The sequence below is a fragment of the Emydura macquarii genome, unplaced genomic scaffold (genome assembly GCF_026122565.2).
Source record: "Emydura macquarii macquarii isolate MOO-44397 ecotype Brisbane River unplaced genomic scaffold, CSIRO-AGI_Emac_v2 contig_2768, whole genome shotgun sequence".
NCBI lineage: Eukaryota > Metazoa > Chordata > Testudines > Chelidae > Emydura > Emydura macquarii.
The window spans coordinates 14,439,393-14,466,622 of NW_027132905.1; the positions used below are offsets into that span (position 1 = coordinate 14,439,393).

Consider the following 27,230-nt stretch of genomic DNA (forward strand, 5'->3'; position numbering starts at 1 on the left):
ATCTGTCGAAGTCAATAGATTTGCCGCTGACTTCCAATAGAGAAGGATTAGGTATGTTAATGCCCCAATGGCTTCCTCTGCACAGCAGCTGGGAGGTGCAATTCACAGCTTGGGTAGACGTACACATGCTAGCACTGCTCAAAGGAGTGCCAAAAAAATAGCAGCGTGGCCATGGTGGCACTGGCAGTGGGTCGGGCTAGCCACCTGAGTACAGTCCTGCTCAATCCCTTGGTTAAGTACTCGGGTGGATAGCCCAAGCCACTGCCTGTCCCACCAGGGCCACGCTGCTGTTTTGGGGTGTTAGCTTGAGCCCAGCTAGTGCACGTATGTCTTCCTGCACTGGGAGTTACACCTCCATGCTGCTGTGCAGATGTCCCCAGTATGATGTTAGGGGCAATGTGCTGCTGGAGGTACTGGCTGTCAGATGAGATCCTGATCACTTGTGGTCATTAAAGATCCCTTGGCCCTTTCCTTTCTAAAATGCAGCCAATTTTGCATCTCAGGATGCATGCACATTATGTAAGAAAATGCATATTACTTGCACTAGAACTAAGGATAAAAGACATTCCTGAAAATAAACAGACAGAAGAGATGGGCCCTGCCATAAAGGTTAACAAACTCAGTCTCTGGTGGGAAGATAAATCAGGATTTGAGGACACCCATAACCAGCTGGTTATAGGTATGCTTGTTTGCCTGAGCACACCAGCAGACTTCAGAGGCAGATGGAGAAATGAAGACAGATGCAGCCTTTTGGATCACCAGAACCCAAACTATTGGGTTTTATAAATTCAAGTCAGTACCTTCAAACAGCACCTAAAAAGCAGAAATGGAGTCAGTGCAGTTGTCACTGCCAAGAAAGTAGCTGCTTTCTGCCCGGGCTGTAGCTCCTGGCTTCTCTTCAAGTGTAACCCCCAGGTAGAGCACACTGCAGTAGTCTAGCCTGGAAAGCCAAAGGCATGACCTTCAGATCCAATACAAACCGTTACATTAATATCTTCATTTTCCACAGGATCAGAAGATCTCAAAGCTTTTTATGGAAGGTTACAGATCCCCAGTGTTCAGGTAGATAAACCAAGGAATATAGAGTGATTTGCTCACAGCTATGTGGAGTGAGTAAAAAAATTGGGAATAGAACCCACTCTTAATCTCTTGCATTAGCCAATAATAATCATTCCCTCCTGATTCAGCAATGGATGGTGCAGTGTAGGTAAAATGAGTTCAGGTGGAGTGGTTTGTGTGTGCACAAATCCTATTATTTATTAACAGGATTTCTGAGTTTACCATGACTTCTCTATATGCTGCTTTGAAGCTGTGCCCTTGTGTGTCTGACTCTCCTACAGCACACTGGAAACTTTGGCTGTGACTTTGTTAATGTCATTGTTTGAAACTAAGATTTGTCTCTAGCAGTTTGGACCATAGGAAACATCAATGAGGAAAAGTGGGAAGCCAAAACCCTCCAGTATAAAGGCCCCAGTCATGTGAGTCATCTTTAGTGCGAATTCAAGAAGTACTCAATATCTTCCTGGATTATGCCCACGGTGAGAAAAATTAGGAAGTCAAGTCATATAAAAAGGGCAAGTAACAGCATTTTCTCTTCACAGAAAGAGAAGAGTAAGGGTCAGGACCTCATGACAGAAAGGGAAATAATCAGTTCATTGAATGCAAAGTAGGTACAGACTTGTACCTCCTAAAGGTCACATGATAAATAGATCTACTTCATGTTCACACTTGCTGCATATTATTACTATTACCAGTTCAAGTTGCATATGATTAACAGCACACAAATAATGAGCATCATTACAGACTCACCACTATTCTGGCTCAGTGGGTCCTTATTCTTGGAGAGTTTATTTTCAATTAGACTGACCAGCGTTGTGTGACATTTTTGCATGCCTCTCTGCTCTCTTCTGCTCATCCACTACCATACATTCTCCAATACAGTCCGAGAACAAATAGATTCTTTCATATAATTCATTATTCAGGCTAGCTGTCCTCTCCTCTGTCAATTTTCCCCACATTTTTTTTTCTTAGCTGGAACTTTGCTTTGTTACATGATGAATTATTTGATGCAGTACCCAATACTCTAAAAGCTGTTTTGTTGGGCTGCTAGAATCACATGTATAAACTCATTTTTCATTTGCATATTTCTTTATTTTCAAGATTGTTTATCCCTAACTTCATGTAGCACATTTATTATACTCTAACCTTTACATGGCAAATGAATATTCATCTCCCTTATGTAGCATTTTGAGCCCTATAGATGAAACCCTTTAGTATATGAGCTAAGTACCAGTACTGTTTATTATTATTTCCATAGCACCTAGTAGCTATTGTAAATAACTGCCTGATCTTCACTAAGCCCTCAACCAGCCTCCGTTTGTGTGCATGCAACTTTGTACATGTAACACACGAGTGTACTTTTCTAGCACCAAGGTGAATGAATTTTGCTCATTTAAGTTCAATCACTTGCATCTATAGATGACTCTATAAACTGTGTACACAGGCGTCAATGCAAGACTAGTGTGGGTGTGCACGCATGCACAAAGTTCCATGTGCACAAGTTCAGGCCAGGTTCTAAAAGTCAGGCCCTTAGTTTTAAATTCACAAAGAGTGTTAAATCCTTCTAGCCAAACACATGGTCTCTTTGTTTCTAGCAGGACTACATGGAAGAGTAAGGTATGCAGCATTTGACCCAGTAAAGGTAATATTTTACAATTCATTTGTTTTCCATCTTAAGCTGACCTAGACATTGCTAATTGAAGCTTGTTCCAAAGCTCACTGAAGTCAAAGGAATGACTCCCTTTGACTTCATTCTCTTGACTTCAACTGACTTAGCATCAGGCCCTTGGGCCCAGATCCTCAAAGGTATTTAGGCACCGATCATTAATTTCAATGGGAATTAGATGCTTAAATGCCTTTTGAGGATCTGGGCCTTAGTCACTCGCATTCACCAGCGTATGTCATTGTACCAAAAGGAAGTGTGTGCTAGCCCAATGTTCACTGAAAATCAGACCTTTAAAGGCCAAATTTACTCAATCTGAACATAAGAACGGCCATACTGGGTCAGACCAATGGTCCATCTAGCCCAATATCCTGTCTTCCAACAGTCGCCAATGCCAGGTGCTTCAGAGGGAATGAACAGAACAGGCAATCATTTGATCCATCCACTGTCATCCACTCCCAGATTCTGAAAATCAGGGGCTAGGAACACCGAGCATGGTGTTGCATCCTTGACCAACCTGGCTAATAGCTATTTTCAGAATAGAAGAGTAAATTCTCTTTACATCATCTCATTGTGTACTTTGGATACGTTTTTAATAAAATGTGTTTAGATTACTCAGATTTTGAAACTGCTACTTTTTATTGGTATTTACGTGTCTTGGGATAGACATTGCTTGTTTCACTTTAGGAGTAACCCTTTTGATTTTAGTAGATGAGGATTTGGCACTAACTCATATATACGTTTTCCCAAGATTTCTTGCTCAGAGCTCTTTTCATAGTTTAGTTTCCTTTTCGCTGTGTCATTCTAACTATGACAATCAGGATTTCTTTTGGCAATGACTCTCCCTGGGACAAAAGGAAAGGATCATAGAGCTAGTTCAGTATCTTAAATCTTATGAAAACTTCATCTTTTATAATATTTATCTATGACTCTGCTGATGCTATGGTTTTATTCTTAACAGGATTTAAGGGTCAGATATAACTGATCTTACATTAATACTGTATGGAATTGATGGAATGCAAAGGTTATGTGGCTAAGCAAGAAGGAATAATAATGAACAATATCTAAATGAGAGATTGGAAAAATCATTCTCAACTGCATGTGTCTCTTAAAGACAAAACTTTAGAGTTTCTCAAATTATTACCCCCAATACTTTTAATTGTTGTTCTGCATTAGCTATAGTATCTTGGATTATTATCTTGCTGTTGTTCTGGAAGTTGCATAATGGCACTAACCAACATTGTAATAAGTCAATATTGCCTTCTGATGTAAATATGGCAGCATGGCAGCTTATCGGAGCTTGGTGCATTCATCAGCATCCAAGTTATTTTTGAGTTTCCCATGGCAGTAGCCTGAAAAATATGGAACATAGGCCTTTATTTTTAGGAAGAGATCTGCTGTGTAGCAGAATTCCACCCACTATTCTCCTTCATGGTCTGGGTTTAAGAGAAGGAAAATAAAGACCAAAGCCCATTTAGTGCTTTCTGTGATCTGATCACCAACTTAAGATGCCACTCAATAAACAAAGCTGCTTGGACCACTTATTTTCATGCAGTTTCCCATCATTACACTGCCCTCCCCCCCCTCGGCATTTTGGCTGTGACCAAAACAATGACCTGAATAAGGCCTGATTCTGATCTTACTTACAGTGGCATAAATTAGAAGTAACTTGACTGAAGTCAACATAAATTTGATGTGGCATCAAAATCAGGCTCAATCTCCTTTCATAGCTTAGATAGCAGTTGCTACAGATGCAACTAACTTGATTAATTAAAAATTAGTCTTGCACCTAATTTTGTTCTTGTTTATATTCATTCATTCATTATATTCATTCAAATTTGGCCCACAATCTCTTTTGCTGTCCTCCTGAAATTCTCACTAGTCTCAATAGTTCCCATTGCTATGATGTCGTGGTCAATGTTATGACTGCAGGAGAACAATTCCCCTAAGAAATCTGTGTCCTGCCTCTTTAATTTCTTTGGAAGGTTTTACAACAGAAGTATAATCCTTTATGAGACCCTTTTATATCTAGAAACAATAAAGTTCTTGTAAAACTAGACGATACAGTAGTTTGATTACAGATTCACTTTTTAAAGTCCAAATTGGGTTTTTTTGTTCAACAAGCCATTTATTGTAATATTACAGATACCATAAATATGGGATGACAGTGCAAATAAAATAAAACATCTCCAGCAAGAGCATATTTTGAGTTATTTTTTACATTATAAAAATTATTGCATGGAAAATAGTCACAAAGTTCTAGTTTTCTGTATATTACAGCTACTCAGTGTGTGTTGCAGAAAACAGAGTCCCCACAAATCAACGGAATGAAGCATAGAATGTTTCATGTGGTTAAAACATTTTAATGCCCTTTAAAGGGTATAGTGTGAACTCCTTGTCACACATCCCCTTACATCAGAGCAATAATTAGCTTAAATACTTATGCAGTAAATAGGATTTGCCATTTCTAAACAGCAAGACCAGATGCTACCACGTCAATGCATTTGAACTAGTTGAGCCTAGCTTATACTAAGGATCCTGCTTTTCCCCTGTACACTGTCATTGTAAATACTACCACAATTGAGGCATTTTGGCTTTTTTTATTTTTTGCTCTACTACCTCAGTACAAAATGGTGGAATGTCAAAAACTGGTTACTGCTGTTTGTGACACCAGATTTGGAATGCTCTGGCTATTAGTATACAGTTACGAAACACCAACGCATAAGGATTTCTGGAGACAAGTAATACTATTTATATAGCACAGCAAATGTACGTGGCACTTTGTAACACAAAAATACTGGCTCCTTGCCCCAAAGCACTTACAGTCTGTTGCAGAGAAACATGATACGTGGGACAAACTGGGAGAAAGACGATACAGGGACAGCATCCATGAGACAACCGATATAGGAAGACTAAGACTGAATGGCTAAATCAACTGGGCACAGGATGAAAAGAAACAACATTTTTGTTTCCTGGATTTCCCGGTTAATTTATTTTTAGCTATTGAAGAAAATAGCCATGGTGCTTCTGGAATCTAATGCCTGAGCCAACTCCCATTGAGTTCCACGTACATTGGATTGGGCCCTAATATAGAGACAGAAAGTTTGTATTTAGACACGTTAGAGTTGGTCAAGTATTGTAAAAATTATGTTCATGAACATCCATTTACATTCCAAATGGCTGCTTGTTTTAGCCATGTTAGTGCTCCTTTTGTCCGCATTTGTTCACAAACACTTGTGCATAGTGTTTGTTCATGTGCATGTTTAAGGAATAGCTGTTCAGTTCACATGCAAATGCATGCAAAAGAGTATTTGTGCATACACAAGGGTATGTGGCCCTTTGTCATTCATTATTTTTCCATTTAAAAAAGTGACTAGGTGACCATACACACAACAAAAATAAAGTGAACAGCTCGTAAACAACCATAGGCTAATATATGTTTGTTTTATCCATTAGCTCTTCAGCTATCATGAATAACAAATACAGAAATCAGGATTGTTTTTATGAATTGAAAAACAGCTACATTTGTCATGTAGTTTATTTGTACTGAATAATCTGTTACTCTCCGATACATGTGTAGCACTGACACATCATTAGTTAAAATGCCCATCTAGCATTTGCTTTAGCTAAGACCAGTGCTGTATACAGTGGGTTTTGTATAAGCCCTGAGATGGATTCTGTGCAAGCAAATTTATCCTAAGGTGAGACACCAGGTCCATTTTGGTCCTTAACTACTCCATTTTCCTCATTTAATTTGACTAGAAGCACAACTACATCAAAAAGTAATGAAATCCTGCTATAAATGAAAGCAGAACTGCCCACGTTTTACTATACGAATGTAGCAGATTTTACAACATTGCAAACATTTGCTCTGGGATCATTATATTTAAATTATTCTGGTTTGTCTAAATCTCATCTGGAAGGAGGAGTGAGGAGAATACTCTGATACAGCTTTGCCATCTTTAGGAAAGTGAAACCACAAAGGCTAGGGTTAATTTCCTTAAGAAAATGATACTACATATCAGGTTGGGCAGCAATCTTGACCTACAAAAAATAACTTTCAGGGTGAGGACAACTGGGAATAGGTCAATAGTGCCATATGCTACACCCAACTCAGTTGAAGAGATTCTGTCCACTTGACATTTTAAAAAATTGACTAAGATTTCCAGTGTCTGCGCAAAGTAAAAACAAGTCAACTACAACAACGAAACCTTGAAAAAATGGGGGGGGGGGGGCGAGTTCTCCCCCAACTTTATTCAGTGATGATAATCATTACTCATAACAATAATAAGTAATAATAAGTACAATAATAAGTACAACATTTTCAGACAAATATGATTGGGGGTGGTGTGCTTTTAAAGTGTGTCATAAATGAATACAACCAATGGGGAGGTAGCTCTTATGAATGGCTAAAGTGCTGTGGTCCCGACACTCATCTTGTGAAATGGACCTATATATAGTATGAGTTACAGTATACTATGAAAGCAGCACAGTTACTGAGTTACATAAGTTATTCCATTCGTATATATAATAAATATGTATTATTTTAAATCATTGTAACTTTTTTCTTAGTGTATTTTTTCCATTTTTTTCTTTCAGTTTATATGCATTTTAAGTCATGAACCTTCCTAACCACTCAGTAATGCTTCACCAGGAGGAAAACTCATTTTGTAGCTAACGTGCCAACATTTACACTGGATCCACTCATTGAAATAAGAGTCATTCAGAAAATTGGGAAATCTAAGGTATTGCTTGGCTAGTGAGCAATGCAGCTGATATAGTCTGTGTTGATAGGGACCAATTCCAGGTCTCTCTAATTACTAGAAACAATGAGCAGGGGAACAATATTGGAATACCCTGAGGAGCCATTCACTGTATATAGTAGCCTATAAGAAAATAGAGAATACTTTAAAAAAAAAAAAAACAACCTGAAATACCAATGGGAGTTTTAATGTATGACAGCAAATCATTGGTGGTACCTGCTAAGATGGAGCAAAAATGGCTCATCATGAGTACTCACTTAAAAAAAGGTAAAAATACAGTAGCAATAATAGAGCAACCATTTGAAGAAGGGCTCCCCGTTATTTGTCAGGAGGGACCCTAGATATACTGAACCCAGCCCTTTTGCTGCTGTTAGCCAGTTGACAAAAGTCACACAGTATTAGGCAAAAGTTTCGCTTGCTCTCCATCCAAAGTTTAGATATAGCATAATCTTCAGTGAAATTTTACAACAGAGATAAAGATCCTGATCCTGTACTTACTGTGTAAATCAATGTAAATCCACTGACATAAATGAGTTTATATTGGCATAGATCTGGTGTGAGATCATCAAAGCTTGTTGATTAGTTTTAAACCTATTTTTCTGCTACACTGTTATAAAACATGTTATTGCCATCTCAGCCTTACCAAATTTAAGATGTCTATTTGGATCATTTAGGAATGGGGAAGTTTCAGTAGTATACAAACCCACAAATTAGATTGTTTAGAGTGGCATATGTTTTCAATGAAATATAATTCTAGGATAATAGAAGATAAAACCACTGTTGGACAGTATTGAAAGTATGATAACCTTGGTAGCCCCTTGTATTTTAAAGCTGTTATTAACTATCTAATTATTTCAAAACTCAGAGGACCTTGTTCAGTGATGCATTACTAAACAACAGTAAATGTTCACTACTGTTCTCCTTGCTGCTATCATGGGTTTTCCACAGCTGGTTTGCTAGAGAGATATAAAGACAGACATTGACAAACATTGGAAAGTCAGCATAGCCTCACTTACCTTTCATTTGCTTATCTTAATGAATGTGTTATTCATTAAGCTATTTTTGTATGGAAAATCACAACTCATCATAAGATATTCTGCTCCACCTGCCTCTTTTGTACAGAAAGGCCATAGTGTTCTAAGTATTATGAGAAGGACTGAACTGTCATGAAGAATTATAACCATATTGTTTAACACGTATGTGAATTCACTGCCAAACAAGGAGGATAAGTAAAGAAACAAGAAAAGGAATGTTCTAGAAAGGAAAGTAGTCTTTGGCTTCTGTTTCTTGTACTATATATAATTATGGGTGAAATTCACATCACACCAACATTTACATATTGTCATCAACACTTACAATTAAGTCCCATTGTAAAGAAGTTTTCAGGCTATTTTTGAGTTTTGGCCATCTAAGCTTCCAGTCACTAAGGTAAATGTATGTTAAGTTTTGGGGTTGGGTGAACTATTTCATACAAAGGAATATTCATTATAGGTTGAGATCCTTTATTGGTTAGCAAATTGTTCATGAATTAATTCTTATTTTCTTAAAAAATGTCCACTGCTTGTAAGTATTAGCTGAATAGATTAGGTAAATGGTTTTCAGCACTCAGGAAGATCAAGTAGTGTTTTGCTTCAGCTATTCATCATTTGTTATGCATGTTGGTTGGCAGGTCCCAAAGTCATGTGGTATTGTTTCTGCGCCATGACTGGAACTCTTAAACAGGAGAATGGCAATTAGTGAATCATGAACAATGCACTTTCCAGTGCAGATTTTCAAATGAAAAAATGTTGGTGCTAAACATTTATGATTTCCCCCCGCCCTCTGATACTCTAGATTTACACTGATGTAGCTACAGTGGTGATCTACTGGTGTAAATCTAGTTTAATGGAGTGCAGAATCTGGATCTGTATTTCCATTACTCTTGGCTTTAATACACCTATGGGGACATTATCTGGATTTGGGACTTAATGCTTAAACTGTCTCAGCTATTGAGCCCACTTTTTTTTTAATTTAAAAAAGTGTAGTTTGAGATAAATAAATAGTTCACAATAAATAATGTATAGAGCAAGTTTAGCCTCTTGTTGACTTCATGGAATGTCAGTGAGCTGATGGCTACTTCATCAGCTCTATTTGTTGAATTCACTTTCATATTATTTTCTTTCTATGGCTTGATCACAAAGGTCTTTGAGTACTTGAAACTCAAAATTCAAATTGTGGGTTCTACTGCACAGCTGTGATAAAACAAGTATGGTATTGTTTCCATTCCTTGATTGGATAAGATTGCAATCGCTTCCTGATTAATACTCATCCGGGACCGGGCAAATGAGACATTTGGTTTCCACTACACTCCTGCATTTTACTTTGTAGTTTACTATCTGTGAAAGTTGGTACCAGGGAAGCTTGCTTTTCAAATATTCCCAAAAAGTGAAATGCACCACTGTAGGAAGGGTCAGCAGAAGGTCTATGAACTACGTTAAGTCTCACTTCTAAGGTGGGGTGGAGAAAGAGGCCCATAGTATTTCTTTTGCACTGGCGATCCAAGCTCCAGAAACTCTGCACTATTTTCCCAGCACACTATTCTGGCAGTCAGGCACACGGACAGTAATTTCGGGCCCCAGGGCAGAGCAGTCAATGGCCCCCCCTAGAAAGGAATGGCTGAGGTCCGAGTGGGCTTCCGCCAGAAGTTTTTACTTATTTATTATTCGCCTTGCAGGTTCCCAGCCCCCAGGCAATATCTGCTACTCAGCTTCCTGGAACTCTTGGACTCCCCAGGGAGATTACTGATGGACACGGGAAGCTGAGTAGCAGAAACCACTGCCTCAGCCTGCCCAGGAATCTGCATGGCACATAATAAATAAGCACAGCTCAGGGGAGGAGTGGAGAGCGCGAGTGGCAAGGGCCTTGGGAGAAGGGGGGGCGGTGGAAGAGAGGAGGATATGTATCTATCCTCCCATCCGCCCGGGCCCTTATAAATCGCTAGGCCCCTGGGCAATTGCCCCCATTGCCCCTTTGTTGGCAGACCTGGTGGCAGCTTCCTACCTTTACAGGTAGAACTGGAAAAGCTCTGTAAATTCTCCTCCTTAACTGCACTGATTCCCACTAATGGCCTCATTTCAACTATGTACATTATATAGTTTTCTTAGCCACTTAAGCCTGTAAAGTATATTTGGAATCCTCCAGACTGAAAGGTGTAATATAAATATATTATGAGGGCATAAGTGGGATGTAAGTGGTGCACAGGCCTTTTGCTGGATCTTTTCACATGGGTGAATTTCACCCAGAAAGTGAATGAATGCCAAAGAGCTACGAGGATGGCTAAAGAAGAGAAATTTGCAAAAGAAGGTTCTTATGGCACTGACCCACTCTAGATGTCATTAAACAGAACAGACCAAACTTTAGCCCCTGTTTACAATGCAAAATATAAAAACAATGGGATCATTACAGTTCTTATCTATAATTTCTAGAGAAAGTCTGAGGACCAAGAAGCTACTTCTAGGAGGCCAAAATTTTATCTGACTTCCCAAAATGCTAATTCTGTAAAACCAATATATGTATGTCACTAATATTTAGATATGAACTAGCTCATGTCATTTGGAAAAACAAACCTTGAAAAGTATTAATTAATAAAAGATATCACGTCTTATTAACGTTCATATAGTAATTACCAAAATCACAAATCCATCTGTTAAGTAGTCAGCAAACAAGACAAATGTCTGCGTTCTGTTAAACAAATTATAAAATGCCTCAGGGAAGAAAATCTAATAGTCCAGACTAAATCATGAATCAAACAGCCACCCATCTTACCGCATGGGCTGCACATGCCACACACATGCACACATCTATCATTCTCAATCCCTTTTACTATACTGTATGGACTGCAAGGAGAACAGTGAGGGGAAAGTGCTACTATCAAGCTTCAGGAGGCTAGATTGAAATATAATGATGTGAGCGTTAACATTTTTTTTTTTCATCCTTTATGGCCCAAGCATATTTTATTTCCTAAAACGTCACCACTACAACAAAAATACATTAGTGTAGCAGATACTATGTAAAATAATATTAAATCCAATTCTCCTTGTCCATATGGGAATCCAGTTAGTTTAATCCAATTTGATAAACAAAATTGATTTTATTCTTGTCATGTTTTGAATGATTACTGAACATTTAAAAAGTGGAAACATGCTTGCACTTACAGTAATTAATCCATGAGTCTGTTTCTGGACAAACCGTATTTGAGTAGTTTTTCAAATAACTAGTGGAACACTATTGCGCATGTAAAATGTGTGTACAACTGCTTGCCTAACTGGTATGTACAATTACCATGATTACTCAGTTCAAGTGAGCAACTGTGCATGCAAATAAAAACTGCACTTTCATAGCACCTTTAATCTGAGGGTTTTAAAGTCTTGAAATAATTTACAAATATTAATAAAATAAGCTATCCAGCTCCCCTGTAAGGCACAGCAATGTTATTACAGATGCATATATAGAGAGGGGTTAAGTAATTTACCTAAGAACACACAGACTCAGAATATAGGCACCCATGAGTCTTGATCACCTTGATCCAACCACTAGCCACACTTCCTCCCTCTTGGCTTTTCTAGTCAACCTTACCATTCCTGATAAGAAAAAGGGATTCAGTCATAATTCAGCTAAATAAAGGCCTACTCTAGATCTATCTGTGCACCATAATATGTAATGATTCCTGGTAGAATATGGTATGGTAGAATATGCTTTATTCCCACCCCCCAAACTTAAGACATCAAAATTAGAGAAAAAAGGAACGTTTCACTCCCACCCTTGAATATTAGTGCTATAAAAATACAGCTCTGATATTCTATCAAAATATTCTTACTTAATTTTATACATACAAAATGTGATGTTGTGTGAGTTTTATGGCTCCTACGTTCAGGCACCATGAAGACTGATGTTATGCGCTGACACCCTACAATGCCTTTGCTCTCAAGGACAACTGCCCTTGCAAAATTGTAGAGTCAGCATCAAAGGGAAAAAGTACAGATTTGACTGCAGACTAAACCATAAAGGATTGTAACCTGACACAGCTATGGGTGATTCATTAGACTCCTGTGTTATTAAAAAAAAAAAAAAAGTGTGTGTTTGCTTTCTGTAAATATACACAAATAGGAGATGGGAGTTTGCGGAGCTTGGATCAGAATCGAAACTTTTCCAAGGCTGGGGGTGTTCAGACAGCAAGTTCAGTTCAGCCCATTAGGATACATCTACACAGCAATTAAACACCCCTGGCTGGCTCACAGGGCTCTGGCTATGGGGCTGTAAAATAGCTGCCACGTTCAGATTTGCATCGAGAGCCAAGTGTCCCCAGAGTTTGGGGGTTGTTCCACATCTAATCTTTTTGCTTTGTTTCCGCATATATTTCTCCCTCTCCTCCCCACAAACTCCTTTACTACCCCTTCCCATAGTCTGATCTTCACAAAGCATGCTGGGGAAACACACCCATTACAGCAAATCTCTCTGGAGTCTGTATGACTTTGATGGGCAAGTTTGAGAAGTCACTCATTTAGTTGAATGGAATGATGGTTAAGACTGATTACCAGTCACTGCTGATAGGCCAGTGATGATAATATAAAAAAGAAACATTTACACAGGGATGTGACTGTCTATTGTTATTTTATACTAAGCTATATTCCACTAATCAAGAAAACCTTTTGCACCTCTTGCTCTGAGCGCTCTCTTTCAGTCTAGAAGTATTTCTGTATATCAAAGAATGAGATTTACTATTGAATGCTGAATATGAATGATCCTATTTTTTTACCAATTGGATTAATTGTTCTCTCTTCCAATTATTCCACTATTTAAGTCTCCCGATTAATATGTTAGACCCTGGATGGAAGCCTAAGCTGATATTAAGTTAAATAGTCAAGTCAATTAGTCTGTTTCAATGGAATAAAAATCTTTTAAATATGAGGTAGCAGGTCAAAAGCACACCTTGATTTTTTTTTAATCAGAGGTTAGTACATTATTGTTGTTGCCATCTGCTTCTGAATTTCTCTCATTCTTTCTTTTCAGTTGAGAAATGTAGAATCTAGAGGCTGAATTTGGGTGAACATAAAAGAAAACCTTCTTATCAATTCTGCTTTTGAATGGTCACTTTGTTTTGTTCTGAAATTTCCACTTCAGGCGAGTTACTAAGAAACCAGATTAAAGAGAAATAAAAAGCCACCGTGTGTGTGTGCGTGTGTCGCAGTGAGGAAAAGAAAGCACTGACAAAGGGAAACTGTAGGGCTACTAAAGCTATCACCAAGAAAAATATATTTCTTTGGCCTCCATGTATCTTCTCATTCCTCTTCAGCCCATCTAAAAAACTCCTACGAAAAACCTCTCTTCCCACCAATCAGTCCATGTCACATCCCGTTTTCTAAATCCCTTCACTGGTTAATGCTCACTTCCCCCAGCCGGTTCAAACTTCTGCTTCTCTATTAGAGGGTCTTGCTCCAGGCCTGCCTTAATCCTGTCCATTCTGTGCCCTCTCACTCCTTTTGCTCTGCTCAAGACTCTTGCAAAATCTTCCACCACACCTGAGTTCATGCCTTCTGCCATGCTTCTCCCCAGATGAATTTCACTGCAGCAGCGCTGATCCTCGGGCACAGGGTGCCCACCTGTTCTTTAGTCAATTCCTTTCTGAAAACTAGAGCTGGCTGGAAAATAGGGGGAGAAGAAGGGTTTGTGGAAATTTTTAGCATAAATTAGCTTCTCCTTTTTATTAAAATGTTGCTTTTGGTGAAATTTTCTGACCAGCACTATTTATAACACAATCCTTCTGTCAAGGCTTTCAGTGATAATCTGCCAAAAAAGACAAAAGCTGCCCTATTTTCAGAGTATACCTTCCTCTACTCATCGGGGGAACATTTTCAAAAGCACCTATGTGACTTAGAAGCATAAGTCCTATTTTCAAATGTGGTAAAAATGGCATAGGCACTTAGGAGCCTAACTCCCATTGACTTTCAAAGAGAATTAGATTGCTAAGTGCCAAAGGACCAGATTTAGGTATTTAGGTGCCTAAAGATGCAGACAGGTGCCTAAATCTCTTTTGAAAATGGGATTTAGGATCCTAAGTCATTTAGACACTTTTGAAACTTTTGTCCTTGGTGCATTTTGTATCTGAACTGTGCTGTCTGTCTACAAGATGGACCTGCCCTGTAAGGTGATGAATACCTTCTAGGAACCTCTTCAATGAAAGTAGTGGGTACTCTGTACCTTGTAGAAGGCACTCAGCACCCGGCTGGTTTGGTTTGGGACCTTAGACTATACACATCTCAGGGCATGGGCTTGTTTTCTTCTGTGTTTTGGACAATGCCAAGTTCAGTAGCAGTGCTCAACAAATAATAAATTGATCATGAAAATGAATAATGAAGAAATGTTTTTATCTGACAGCAGGACCAGAATATGGTCCTTATTCTGCATTCCTTATTCACTCCTTCACTTCCGTAAGCATATAACCTGAGTAAAGGCCCCAGCCGTATCGATGTAAACGTTGCAACTACTCAATTTAAAAATAAAATGTGTGAGCACAAGCTTCCATTTCTGTGCAGATGGGAAGGAGGTGGGAGCTAGGAATCAAACTTTTCTGAACATTTTCTGTATCAAAATGCCACTCTCTCAGAAGAACAGTAATAGTCCTCTTGGATATTTAAAAAAAATGCTGTGAGACAAGTTATTTGAGAATGGGAAATAGAGACATACAACTGTTTCCCATCTCCCCTCTCCTCCCCCCCCTCACACACATCCCTGAAATGAATGAGGAAAACAAGCAAGCATATGTTTGATCATGCCGCTTTCTGGCTCACTGGCTTGTAGTTGACCTCCTGTGCTAAAGAAGATGCCAGAACACTTGGGACCTAATTTTCCCTTCAGCAGTTGTTAGAATTATATTTAATAAGAGGCCTGAGGAAAAAAGCAAACTATAATAACCAGCCTAGAAATTCTTCAAAGTGCTCCTCAAACAATGCAGCGCCTCTGAACACTATGTAGTACTTTTGATATTCAAAAGCTGGCAAGAAGACAGGCCTTTGATTGGAAAGATGAGAAGTATGGCTTTATTTTGCTAAAAATACCATTCAGGTTTAATGTGTGTAATATCATTTCAGTGTGTGTGTGTCAGCTCTGAAACTAGAGGTGAGGGAACTTCTAAATACCTCCTATAGCAGCCTGGAAGAATAGCACAGCTTTCTAAGGAAAACTCTCTGAAGTGTGAGCTAGTGGTGCAGGGGATTGAGAGCCAGGCCTCCTTGGTTCTGTTCCTCACATTAGCTCTAATTTGCTGTGTGACTTTAACTTCCCTATGATTCATTTTGCCCATCTGTAAAATAGGGATAAAAATCTTACCTACTTTACAGGGGAGATGTAAAGCTTGATAAACACTGGAAGTCAAGCTACATGGGTTGTGTTATGTTATGCCAAATTCTTACATTGAGCTTTTCTGTGGAAGTCCTATTGCATAGCACATCAAGTTGACATTGTGGAGCACAGTGATGATAGTAAATGGGGAAGATGACCAGCTGCCCATGTAGATCCTTAATACGGTACATATGGCCACTGGCACCTCCATACAATTAAGCACATCCATACCTCCTTTCGGGAAGCTACATTTCCGTCCACAATGCCACTGTGTACAGTAGTTAATCAATAGCCAGTGATAGACAAAATTCATTTTAGTTTGCATAGCTCTTGATAAGAGTAAATTGCTGTTTTGATCTTATGGTGTAAACAGTGTTTAGACAGCCATAGTTTAATGACACTGTGGTATTGACTGATTTCTACTTATAGACAACAAAACGAGATGTTTCAATAGCTAAATTGGTACAGCGCATAGTCCACAAAACAGGTATCCAGGTAACCATGGTGATGCTGTCCCCAGGCAGAATGGAGAAAGAAGAAAATAGACCCATTTCATTAACTGGTTGGAAAAAGATTTCAGGAGAGAATTTGCTGCTTGTCAAAAGTACAGGAGAAGAAATTATTTAAAATAAGAAACTTCAGAAACACAGGATTGTCGCTGAACATTTGAATTAATCAAAGTCACATTGATTAAGATGAATAATAATAATAATAATAACATAACCTGTCTATTATGCCTTTTAACTGAAGGTCTCAAAGTTCAGAATATGCTTTGTTGCTGCTTCATTTCAGTTTAATTCCAACTGGTTACTGAAAATATTCTTAGAAAGCTGAAATTTCATTCTCATCTTTAAAGGAAACAGACACTCATCTGTGCATAGAAGCACAAACAATAAAGACCAGGAGCAGTGGGAATGCTCGGGGTATTGGTAATGGACTACAAAGCATTTCACCTCTAGGTAACTAACGCAGAATCCAGCACAGGTAAAGACTGAAGGTCTAATGGCTGTTTAGTAACCCATGTGAATTGAGTGTTGTGGGTCTCAGTTGAGTTCCCAGTGGAGCGGTATTCATAGCACAAAAAAGCCCCACCATAATGATTTGCACTCATCAGCAATGTTGTGAGCCAGACTGAATAGGTCACATGTACTGAACTTCTATTCATACGCTACAGGTCATTCCTCCAGCTGATGATAGGAGGCATAATAATAGTAAGGCAATGTGAAGTCAGATTGCACTGTTACATCCTGCTCTATGCATAAAGAGAGGATTTTGGGTTTCCAGAGATATCACCTTATATACGGTCACATTGGCCAGCACATATATAATTTCCTCCCTTAGTTGTCCACTAAAGTTGCACAATATTTTTGATTAAAGTGGAAGAAGTTATTTTCAGGGACGTTAATTAGAGTAGCGGAAATGTGTGTGATATGGTAGTTCTGAACTGAGTCACTACAGGAACAAATTTTTATCTCAGTCACAATGGTGTAAATGTGGAATAACGCTCTGGAAATCAATACTCCAAAGTAACAGGAAGCAAATTTTGGTCTTTTGCTACGGCTGCAAATGAATGCACCAAAGAGACGGTGAACTCCACCTCTGCGATTTCACTGAGTAGGCCCTTGTGCGCGCCTCCGCTTCCAACACATGGGAGACAATTCTTAAAGGCAAAAAGATGCCTTGTGCCCCACAGTAGAATTTTTTTTAATTGGGTTACTCAAATCGCCATCTATAGTACGTTCTCCCTTAGCAGACTAGGTGTAGGCAACCAGGGTTTGCCTCTGTGCATACAGTCCTGTCTTGGATGTTAGCTGCCAGACAGAATCTCTCATAGTACCCAGAAGAGTGCTAGGAGAGATGTCTGACTAAAACACCGACTCACGCAACTTGTCCCTCAAGGCAGCAGGGTCTTCACAACAAAGGCTATATTTAGCCCCGCCTCCCTACCCAACCCCTTCTGCTAGCACATATGTTGCCATCACAGCAGCAAGTGTTAGACAGCAGATGGTGGGCCATGCACATCGCTCTAGCTTGGAGAAGCAGTAAAGCACACTACTCAGCAGGTTGTCCCAGGCCACTCTTTGGAATCTTGTTCTTCCTTGGCCAGGATTCCCTTTACAGGGGATGCACCTTCTACCATCTCTGCCTACCTTTCCTGAACTAACTGGTCCACACTGCTGCAAGATTTGGTTGATAAGCTTTTAGGCTTATGTTTTATGCACAACTGCATGAGCAACTGAAGAACTGGCAAACACATCGTCAATTAGACATATAACTGGTCAGTTGCTTAATTATGCTTGCATGTACAATCATAGAGAAGAGCTTAGAGACAGAAGTCTATAAAATCATAAATGGCGTGGAGAAAATGAATAGGGAATTGTTATTTACCCCTTCACGTAACACCAGAATCAGAGGTCACCCAGTGAAATTAACAGGCAGCAGATTTAAAACCAACAAAAGGAAGAGCTGCTTCATACAAGGCACAGTCAACTTGTGGAAGTCATGTCAGGGGATATTGTAGTGCCAAAGGTGTGAGTGGGTTCAAAAAAGAATTAGATAAGTTCACGGATGATAGGTCCACCAATGGCTATTAATCAAGACGGTCAGGGACACAATCCCATGCTCTAGGTATCCCTAAACCTCTGACTGCCAAAAACCAGGACGGGACTACAGGAGACTGATCACTTCGTAACTGCCCTGTTCTGTTCATTCCTCCTGAAGCATCTGGTACCCACCACTGTCAGAAGCCAGGATACTGGAATAAATGGACCATTGGTTGGACCCAGTACGGTCATTCTTGTGTTCTTAAATTATGTGTGCAATTCAGAAATACCACTGTGTACACAGACATGCAATTTTATGAAAATGTACGGCCCAAGTCTCAAACAGCTTGGGTGCAGAGAGGACACCCAATTACATGCCTATCTTGCATACCGACATGCAGAGCTGGTAATTGCACATGCAAATGGATAATCATGGTGACTTTTATGTGCTGTTACCAGATTCCCATTCACAGTCGCAAGAAGTGTACAGGCCAATAAGGCAAGCAATCTCCACACACATTTGCTCCTCTAAATTATTTTAAAATGTCCTTCATTTTTATGTTTTCACAATGGACCCAGAATACAGTATATATTCTGCATTAGACATTTTACCAGACAGAGGAGAGCTGTGGAATACCTGGAGAATGCCTTGAGGCTATAAGTGCTTTGAGAAGTTGGGGTGTGTAGCGCCAAATCCTGAAAGGTGAAAAGCACTCATAATTCTCATTGTCTTTGATGGAAGTTGCAGGTACCCAGCACACCTTAGGAGACGGACTTTTCACTCAGAATTAACGTGGAGGAAATTTCAGTCTGGGAGTTATTTGGGATGGGGGTGTTTTTGGCATATTTTAGGAAAGGTAGCTTTTTGGAGACATGCTGAGAAATAATGACTAAAAGAGATGATCTGCTGTAGATAAAGCTCTGAGAAGGAAGGATGCATGTATGTTGGTTTATTTTATCACATGCAGACATTGGTAATTGATCAATCAAATAAATAGTAATTTTAAAGTTGAAGTTATTTATACCAAACAGATTTTCTCTTCGAAAGAATCTCATTCACCTTTCTGGCTAGAAATAGCATCTAAGGTTACAACAACTCCTTGGCTTAGCTCCACATCAAACACATTGATTCTTCCTGTTTGTAGGACACCCCTGCAAACTTCCACTCGGAAGCAACTTTCTGTAATAGAGGGCAGAGGATTTTTTTAAAGTGCTTATGTTTTATAAAGGCATGTTCAGGTTGGCATCTAAGGCCAGATGTTCAAAGGTATTTAGATGCCTAAAGGTGCAGCTGGGCATCCCGTGGAATTTTCAAAAGCACCTGAGCAGGCTAGGCATCTAACTCTCTAGCCTGCGTAGGCACTTGTGAACATCCCAGTAGACATCTATCTCCATCTTTAGGTTCCCAAATACCTTTGAACATCCGGCTTCTAATACTGTTTATACCCTTTCCACCACCTGCAATGTACCTGAGTGTCTCTGGACTTCTGAAATGCAATTATTAACCATTGCCCTGGCACACAGAACACAAGTGGACACAGAACCTAGACTATTCATTGTATCAAATCACTACAAATAACCAGACATGTGGAGTACAGAAAAAGAAACATGACAAAACATCCCATCTCTATTTCAATGAGTTTTCTAGTCCTAAAACAAAGCATCGCTGTGATTTCTCAGGCTGGGTGGTTTCAATTACATTATTGTTAGCCCACAAGAGCCCCTCATCCTCACGACCTTGTTCAGCAGTTTCCCTTATGGGTCCTTTCATGGGACTCCTGTTGAAGCTGATATTGATGCAGCCTCAGGAAGTGATCAGTGGAGGTTTCCAGTCAAAGAGAGGCAGCAACCACCCACCCCTAAAATCCAAGGTCAGTGCAGAGCAGTGGGCACCCTCATTTCCCAATGAAATCAATCGGTGTTGAGGACATTCAGTGCTGCTCAGGATGTGCTCAGCATCTTTCCGCAAAGGCCTCGAGTGTCCCAAGTGCCCACTGACTTCAAGGGGTACTGGTACCGGCCCGAAGAGAGCAGCATGTCTCACTCCTATGGGTGCATTTTGTCTCTATTAGTAAGCGAGGAATGAGAACCGTCAAGTCACTCTCAGACCCAGCTCTCAGCAGTCTTGACTATAGGGCTGAGTCCCATGAGAACCTTTCCCTGTAAACACTTACACCTTGAACAGTGATACTGAGAAAACTGGCCTATTCTCTCTGTAATATAAAAGGACATGAAAGAAAATTCTGCCAAGCAGGTGCGTCAGTGCTCTGAAAATTAGGTCTGAAATACGGACTCCACATTTGAGTCCAGCAGGGTCTCACTGAGTTCTGTGTGGTTTCTATGAAGGCCTTTTAGCTGAGACTTTAAAAACTGAGATCCTGTTTGCTCTGCATGGATATCAAACTTCCCATTGGCACCATTGGTATGGTAAGGAGTTCACTCCAGAATCCACAGTACAACCCCAAACCACTTTGTTTGATTGCTCACTTTCACAGCCAGGAGAGTTACCCTCCAGTAGGACTCCCATGTACTGTACGGATTTTACAAAGCACTTTTGGGTGAAATATGCTAAATAATTAAGGAGCAAATGCTGTTCTGATTTACATCCCACGCAAGGCTACTAGTTTCAGATTATGGCAAGCCCATTCGTGTCCGTGGTGTAAAGCCATTGCAACCCCCATGTCAGCCCATTATTTTCAGTAGTGTAAGACTATTGGTTTCCATGGATGTAAGTTAGGGCAGAATTTGGTTCTGATAGGTGCTTCTGATTCATTGAAGATCCTTCAGTTACAAACTCATGGCAGCACTGAGAATAAAGAGAGAAGAAGAAAGTGTTCAGCTTCTCACACTCTTTTATATTGATTATTAAGTATTGCTTTAGCTTGTTTAACAACAAACTCCTCCCCTATTTTTATCACTAAAATATCACACAGTACAATCTTAGATAAAGAAGGGAGTACATTAGATTTGTAGATGTGCACTGTACGCTGGAGTGAGCCAAGAAGTCCTGATTTCTAACCACAGCTCATAAAATGACCTTAGATGAGATACTTAACTTCTCTGTGCCTCAATGTCCCCATCTCTCAAACAAATGATGTATGGCTACTCCACAGGGCTGCTGTGAGGATTAATTAGTTAATGTTTATAAAGCCTTGTGAAGCTGTTTAGTGCTAACCGTTGTTATACTAGTGCATGGAGCAGCTGGAGTGTACAGAGGAAAAACAGACTGTCATTGATTTCAGCTACAATGCAGCTAATCAAGTGTAAAATGGGGCTGAGTTCTACTGCCCTCATGTTTGCATGCACAGAGCCTATTGTGAAAGCATGAAATGATATACCTACAGGGCTCAAGCCTGCATGGAGTTGAGCGCTTCCAAGAGGAACTGGGCAGCCTCAACTCCCTTTAAAATCAATGGTAGCTGAGGCCATTCAGTCCCCCTCAGGAGCACTCAGCCCTCTGCAGCATCAAGCCAATAAACATTAGATAATAGCCTGCACCGAAAAGTTAGCTGTGGCGGTTAAGTAGTTTACACTGGAAGAGTGTCTGGATTCAGTTCCAAATGCCATGGCTCACGTTCATCTTGAACTACGTGGCATCTTATCTATTAACTACTTACGTACATACAGGCAAAGCTTGTATCAAACCAAAACCACAGATGCGGATCACCCCACTCAACCAAACTCTGAAGAAGCTTAGATCCAAATCGGGATCCAAACTCTGCAGCTCGGGCCCAGCTCTAATTAAAAACGCACATTGCTATATACACTGGGTAACAAAAAAAGCAAACACCACTGAAGATAAATATCCACCGTGTCAAAGATTAAAGAATCAGCATGCAGGAGTCAGTAGGGAATCACTAATGTAAGTGATAAATAATATTTCTGAATATGCATTTACAAACAAGAGGCAATGTACAAATACACCCAGCTGACCGCTGTCAAGTCACATGCGAGAAAAATAGAATGCTGAGCTGTATACCGGAAAATTTATTACCAAATGCCATGAACTTGCATTTGAATGGAACTGTGGATTGTGAATAAACTTACCATATGGCTTTTACAATGCTGATAAGGCATTTACTCCCCAAACATAGCAATATTAGCCTATGGCAGATTTTTTAAATAATTCAAATTAGAAAATCATTCAAAGTACAGCATGAAAAGCAATTTGTTAGATGGTTATCAAACAACAAATGGTATAAATTGAAGTTTCATAGTAAGCACACACTTTTCAGCATGGCAATTACACCTGGTCTGTGTCACCCTCGAAATGAAACATTTAAATAACGTTTAGTACTTTTATTTTTTAATGACCTCATTTGAACTGAGAATACTTAAAACCAGATCAGATAAGGAGGGGAAGTGAAAGATGAAGCCTTATCAAGCTTGTTTGTGAGTGTCTTCTAAAGCAAGTATTTTCACACTAGTGGCTACTGCTGTATTCTGTATTGCCACAGTGATTTATTTGTGAAAATCCTACATGGGTTCAGAGGGGAAAGCACATAAAGACCTTATTATGCCCCTGACTGGGGTATTATTAGTCAAGACTCAGGCATGTCGTCAGTGATGTGGAGAATTAGGCCCAGAACCTACAAATATTTACATAAGCAAGTAACAATTACTCACACGTGTAAAGGAATTTTAGGGCCTACATCTGGACCATGCCTATATGCACTCTCTAATTACTGTTCCATCGCCTTCATGAGCACAGAATTCATACAGTGAGTCTGTTTCACTACTGCATTTCTCCAGTTTTTTACTTCCAATGTAACTTCTTTGGTTTCAGTAGAACTACACTGGCATATACCAGGAATAAAACAGTGGTGAACCAGACTCAGTGATTGTTTAAAAAATAAATAATCCATGAAATGTTAGGGAACAGAAACTGCCTAGATACAGTTGGCTGCATCAGAAGATCATAATGTAGTTTAGGAAGCAGAAGAAAAACCATTTCATCTTCCAAGCCAGTTACATTTTGATTGCTTGGATATCCCAGCATCAGAAACCCAGTCAGTTGCCTATTAACCTGTTTCTACTATTAGCTTCAAGGCCTTCTCTGGCAACTTATTCTTCCACATGCTCACTACCTTTGAGTGAACAGGTTCTGCCTCAGCACCCCGACTGCTTCAGTGTCCTAATTTTTCCATTATGTCCACCAGCTGGTGAATTCTTCTTCAGATGAAATAAACTGCCTTGGTAAAACTTTCCCATACTCCAGAGATGAGCTCCTCTTAGCTCATCTCAGACATTTCATTCTTTCAGGGAGACTCAATCCTGTGTCTTTCCCCATTTACCCTGGCCATTATAGATTAACGCCTTGCTGGACAGCACTTCCACTTCATCATAGCAAAGCTCTGCGTATTTAAACTATCCATACCTGCACTGGCATGACTCCAGCTAGTGTCTGTTCTGAGCTATCCCTGTGGGGGTAAGAGAGCTCAAAGAGACACTCGGAGATTTTCAGGTTCACAACAATGGCTTATTTGTTATGGTTGCACAGTCATGCAGAAAGTTCAACAAGAGATCTGGCTTTCACTCCATTCATTTCCTGCCTGCTTATAAATAAGAACATAGGAATAGCATACTGGGTTAGACTAATGGTCCATCTAGCCCCGTATCCTGTCTTCTGATAGTGGTCAGTGTCACTGATAACATCAGGAAAGCTGCTTTCATCCTTTTTCCAGCTGGGAATTTAGACAGAAATACCCAGAGTTAAACAGTTCAATGGGCCCAGCACCCAGAATTTCAAACCAAATCCACACTCCAAAATATTTCTAGCTCATCTGTTCCCCATTGGGAGAGACAGGTGCAAATGGAGTTCTTTGGCTCATTTCCAAGCCAGGCAAATCCAAGTATCAAAGGTACTTTCCAGTTTTCCCACTGCAGTTAGGGATGCCCTCTAGTGGCACTATAAGATCTGGCATCTCTTCCTGACTGTTACTAATGCACTGTTTGATTTTAGGCAAGCAATTATACCTTCCTGTGCCCCAATTTCTCAGTCTGTAAAATGGGGGTGGTAATATGTCAAAAGGATGTTGGGAAGCTAAATGAAGTAATTAGTTTTTGCAAACAGGCCCTGAGATCCTTAGGTGCTGTACACAAATAAAGTATATATGTGTACCACTGGCTAGTATATATGTGTACCACTGCCTTCTGGTGGCTGGAATCAGAATTGCTCCCCTGTGTGTCATAAGCTCTATACTGCTAACATCTGAAGTAGATTCACATTCAGTTCAAGTGATAAAGACAAGAGGATCTGGTCTCTGTCTTCTCATACATGGTGTGCAGTGTGGAGAGGTGGGCAGGTAGGTGGCCACCAGTCTGTTGGTAAAAGGCGATTGTAGTGAGACATGAAGAAAAGGGGAAAGAATAGAGATTAAAAAAAAAAAAAGCTGTTTGAAATCCTGGGAACTTAATTATCAAGCCAGACATTTCACCTGAGACCCTCATTAAGGGTTCTATCCAACTTCCATTAAAGTAACTGGAAAGATTCCCACTGATTTTAATGAGAGCTGGATAGGGCCCTTAAAGAGATCGTCTTGATACAGCATATGCCCCGATCATAACTATGGGCAAACAAACCTGTTCTTGAGTGCCTGAGCTTCTGATGCTAAAACAACACAGGAGGAGAGCTTATACATAATAAAATGACTTTGATCGTCTGTTTGATCTGTCTCCCTTATACAAAATGCATGAATGCTGTTATTTTCCCTGAAAGAGCAATATTGACAAGTCATCATAATGTTTCTGTTCAGAGCATTTTCTGAAAACATTTTCACAGCAGGGTGCGTTGCTTGCTACAGCAGCCTTTCCAGGCCAGCTCACATGCTTAAGGTAGCCTAATTTGTTTGCATTATTAAATGAGCTGCCAATATTGTATGCTTGATAATCCTCTCTCTGCACTTCCTGCTCCCTCAGCGGCACCAGACGTTTTAAAGTATGCAGCCATTAAACAGAATTCAACACCGCACAAATTCCTCCAACAGCTGAGACATTTATCACCGCAGCCATGCCGGCCACGCTATTGATGCCAATGTCAATTGAGGAAGGAGAAATGCTAATCATTTGCTCCAAAGGCTAATGTTTTAAAGATGAAAGTCATTGTTTTCAAAGTGGTTAACTGAGTTGAAACATGGCAAATTAGTCCTAAAACTCCAGATGTCTAGAAATCTACTGCTCTAGATTTCCACTTGCACTGGTAGGAACAAGTCGGAAATTGACCCACTCTGCATAGAACACAAAAATCCTTAAATGCATCATGATTGCGAGAAAGGATCATTGTAATGATTACCATTAACAAAGAGCAATTAGACCGCTTGTAGTAGTGCAGGTATACTTTAGACTATATTTAATTAGTATGGTCACTGAATACAATTGAACACCACCACCTTGTGGGTGACCTAGGAAATGCAGCCAAGGAAATGCCAATATATTAAATGTTCCTTGAAATAAAGAGATAAGGTGGGTGAGGTAATATCCTTTATTGGACCAACTTCTATTGATAAAAGACACAAGTTTTTGAGCTTACATAAAGCTCTTTTTCAGGTCTGGGAAAGGTACTCAGAGATATTATACCTCAACCTCCGTATCTTCAATTTCCTGGACCAACATGGCTCCAACAACACTGCAAACAATCTTGAAATAGATGCCTGTCACCAAGCTAAAAGTATGAAACATTTCCTTCTATTCACCAGTCTCCATATTAGTTTTCTGCAGGAACAGGTAAAGAAGCTCAGTACATAATTCTAACTGGAGCTATAATAAAGGTCTGATCATTTTTAGAGAGTCAGAAGAGACAATACAGGTCTGATCATTTTTAGAGAGTCAGAAGAGACAATATACCCATCTTTTGTGTGTCCTTAGAAGAGGGTAACTACCTTCTGACCCCAGAGCTTTTCTTTCCTCCTTCAAGATCTTGCATCACTGCAAACTTCCTTAGCAAAGGAGAGCTCCCCTCTGAGCCCATTACTGCTACTGCTTTGTTCCTTCAGAGATCTCACATACATTTCAAGGAAAAAACAAGGAGAATCCTGTAGCACTTTAAAGACTAACATATTTCTGCAGGCATAAACTTTCGTGGGCTGCAACCCACTTCATCAGATGCATGAAATAGAAATCAGATAGCAGGGATATATATATACATCCAAGGGTAAGAAACAACAATGGGGAGGGTAGGTGTAAACAAAGTCAGTTCAGTTAGAGTAGATGAGACCTATTCACAACCGTTGATTAGAAGGTGAGAATGTGTGAATAGTGACAATTACTTCTTGTAATGAGATAACCATTCCAAGTCCCTGTTCAGACTCAATCTGATTGTGTCAAGTTTGCATATGAGTTCCAGCTCTGCAGTTTCTCGCTGAAGTCTGTTTTTGAATTTTTTTTTTGTAGAAGTATGGCAGCTTTCAAGTCAGCTACAGAGTGTCCTGGGAGATGGAAGTGCTCTCTGACTGGTTTATGGATGTTACCATTTTTTATATCTGATTTGTGTCCATTTATTCTGTTGCGTAGTGACAGTCCGGTTTGGCCAATGTACATGGCAGAGGGGCATTGCTGGCACATGATGGCATATATTACATTAGTAGATGTGCAGCTGAATGAGCTCCTTATGGTGTGGCTGATGTGGTTAGGACCTGTGATGGTGTCACTAGAGTCGATGTGTGGGCAGAGTTGGCAATGGGGTTTGTTGCAGGGATCGGTTCCTGGGTTAGTGTTCATGTTGTATGATGTACGGTTCTCAGGGCCGAAGCATTTGGTCTAGATCTAGAAATAGGTGAGTAGGCCAAGGAACTGAACCTAAGTTTCTTATATGACAGCGTGAAGTAAAAT

General features: G+C 39.8%; 1 protein-coding gene and 1 long non-coding RNA gene across 3 annotated transcripts in view; one reads left to right on the top strand and one right to left on the bottom strand.

Moving 5' to 3' along the window:
- PPP2R2B (protein phosphatase 2 regulatory subunit Bbeta) overlaps positions 1-27,230 on the bottom strand; it is a 205,623-nt gene that overhangs the window by 148,291 nt on the left and 30,102 nt on the right. The window lies entirely within an intron of this gene.
- LOC137165220 (uncharacterized) lies at positions 1,448-25,513 on the top strand. The gene is made up of 3 exons (XR_010923303.1): positions 1,448-1,478; positions 2,655-2,701; positions 25,323-25,513. It is a non-coding gene; the product is annotated as an uncharacterized lncRNA (long non-coding RNA).